The sequence below is a fragment of the Monodon monoceros genome, unplaced genomic scaffold (assembly GCF_005190385.1).
Source record: "Monodon monoceros isolate NGI ecotype Baffin Bay Population unplaced genomic scaffold, NGI_Narwhal_1 Super_Scaffold_16, whole genome shotgun sequence".
Taxonomy (NCBI): domain Eukaryota; kingdom Metazoa; phylum Chordata; class Mammalia; order Artiodactyla; family Monodontidae; genus Monodon; species Monodon monoceros.
Window position 1 is genome coordinate 1,655,777 of NW_021703772.1, and position 2,799 is coordinate 1,658,575.

The window sequence follows — 2,799 nt, forward strand, 5'->3', positions numbered from 1 at the left end:
AGGAAAGTATAATCTCTCAGCAAAAGTAATGAGACTTCTTAGGAATACAACTTCTATAAAGAGAAAGACAACAGAATGAGAAAGAAATTCATACTAGATGAAGCAGAATCAATGGAACAAGGATTCCATTTATTCCATTAAAGCAGAACAAGAAATTTTAAAGAGGCTGTTCAATCCCTTCTAAGAAATAAGAAGGCCGGTGGGGAGGGATTATTGGGAAGATGAAAGAACAAGAAGTTATACAGAAAAAAAACCAAGGAGGTAGTTATTTATTTATTTAAAAAATATCAGTAGCTGAGTTAAATGTGAAAATGAATTTAGCTTGAGATTAGTAAATAAAAAGACCAGTCTTAGGAATTCTCTAAAAGAAACGATGAAGATATGAAAAGGATTTTTCATAGTAGAAAGTCAAGCAATACAGAAGACTGAAGAACTGTCTTTTCAGACGTTAGGGTCCCAGAAGGGAGAAAACAATAAGGATGAGGGAGACAATATTTGAAAAATCATTGACCAAGAATTTCGCAGATTTGAGGAATATGTACAATGTCAATAAGCGGGGGAGAGAGCCAGCCACATCTCAACACACTACAGTGAAATTTATGAACATGAAGGAGATGAAATTATAGAACTTCCAATGAGAAAATAAACAGTAATTTTTAAAGGAACACCAATCAGATTGACACCGTATTTATCAATGACAAAACTGGATGCAGAAAGACGGTAGAGTGATAGTTTCCATATCAAAGGACCACAATCTTTAAACTCATAATTTTATACCCAGCTAAGCTATCATTTACACACTGGCAAAATAAGGATATTTTCAGACACCTAAGGAAGTCCTCAGAAATTTTATTACACAAAGACTCTTTTGGAGACATTTTAAAAGAGCCCTATAGCAAGAAAAGAAATGAACTCTAGAATATTGGACCTCTGAGTGACCAAACCACTTACTAAAGCAAGGACTAAGACAAAACGAACAAAAAAGTATACCTGTAATAAACTATAGTCAAAATTCTAGATGATACCCACATGCTATAGGGGAGGTGGGTTGGTGTAGGAGAGTCCAGTAAAGAGATAGATACTGATAAATTTAAGAACTGATAAAGAGAATAAGCATTACTATTAAAAAGAATGAGCAGTTGGAAATCTAAATTAGTTATTATTATTGCTTATTCTTATTAATTATTGTATTAATTAATCCCTCTCCCCCAACCCCAAACCCTATTACGAGTTAAGTACTAATCGATAAGGAATTGACTTCTGTAAAGGGTTCAAAGGAATTCATCTCTGAGGAGGTCTCCAGGCTCGGGGTAAGAAGAGACTGCTTGATTAAACTGCTACAGGCGCGGCGGGTTGTGTGTGGGCTTCCTCTGTCTCAAGCATTCATGGGTTAGTTCCCCCCGTCACTCTCATCTTCTGAAGCCTAAGTCGGCTACACCTTCCTCCTTCCTTCCGCCAGTAGCCGTGTCCCTACAACTCTGCCACCATGTTCGAGGCACGCCTGGTCCAGGGCTCCATCTTGAAGAAGGTGCTTGAGGCACTTAAGGACCTCATCAACGAGGCCTGCTGGGACATCAGCTCGAGTGGCGTGAACCTGCAGAGCATGGACTCGTCCCATGTCTCCTTGATGCAGCTCACCCTGCGCTCTGAGGGCTTCGGCAGGTACCGCTGCCACCGCAACTTGGCCATGGGCGTGAACCTCACCAGCATGTCCAAAATACTGAAATGTGCTGGCAATGAAGACATCATTACACTAAGGGCTGAAGATAACGTGGACGCCTTGGCACTAGTATTTGAAGCTCCGAATCAAGAAAAGGTTTCAGATTATGAAATGAAGTTAATGGATTTAGATTTTGAACAGCTTGGAATTCCAGAACAAGAGTACAGCTGTGTAGTAAAAATGCCTTCTGGTGAATTTGCACGTATATGCCGAGATCTCAGTCATATTGGAGATGCTGTTGTAATTTCCTGTGCAAAAGATGGAGTGAAATTTTCTGCAAGTGGAGAACTTGGAAATGGAAATATTAAGTTGTCACAAACGAGGAATGTTGATAAAGAAGAGGAAGCTGTTACCATAGAGATGAATGAACCAGTTCAGCTAACTTTTGCGCTGAGGTACCTGAACTTCTTTACAAAGGCCACTCCACTCTCTCCTACAGTAACACTCAGTATGTCTGCAGATGTACCCCTCATCGTAGAGTATAAAATTGCTGATATGGGACATTTAAAGTACTATTTGGTTCCCAAGATTGAGGATGAAGAAGGAGCTTAGACATTCTTAAAATTCAAATTCAAGGAAATAAAACTAAGCTCTTTGAGAACTGCTTCTGAGATGCCAGCACATACTTAAGTCTCTTTTGTCTTTGTACCTCTGAGTACATATGTAGATATTGTTTTCTGTAAGTAACTTTTTTTCCCTCCATTCTCTACAATTTGTTCAAAGAGTAAAGTCCAAAGTCAAATCTGGTCTTGTTAACCTAGTAATACTTTGCCTCACCTAGGAATACTCCTTATAATTTTTATAAACAAAAGAGTTTTGACTCTAAATGCAGTTTTAAGTATTGTTTTCAATTTAAATAAAAGTCATTTGAATTTCAAGCATCACAGGACACTGCCTTCATTTGGACCCCGATGGTTGCAAGTATCCTAGAAAATTCACAATTCAAGCAGCTCATGTAAATGAGCTTATTTTTTCAGTCTAGAGCAGGTTGATATGACATTAGATATAGTGATTAAAAGTATTCCAGATACGGCAGGGGACAAAGTATTTTGGGGGATTCATTTGCCAAACTTATTTTG

The 2,799-nt window shown here is 38.4% G+C and overlaps 1 pseudogene; it reads left to right on the plus strand.

Moving 5' to 3' along the window:
* Positions 1-1,486: 1,486 nt before the first annotated feature.
* On the plus strand, positions 1,487-2,272 carry LOC114897215 (annotated as a pseudogene).
* The last annotated feature ends 527 nt before the right edge of the window (positions 2,273-2,799 follow it).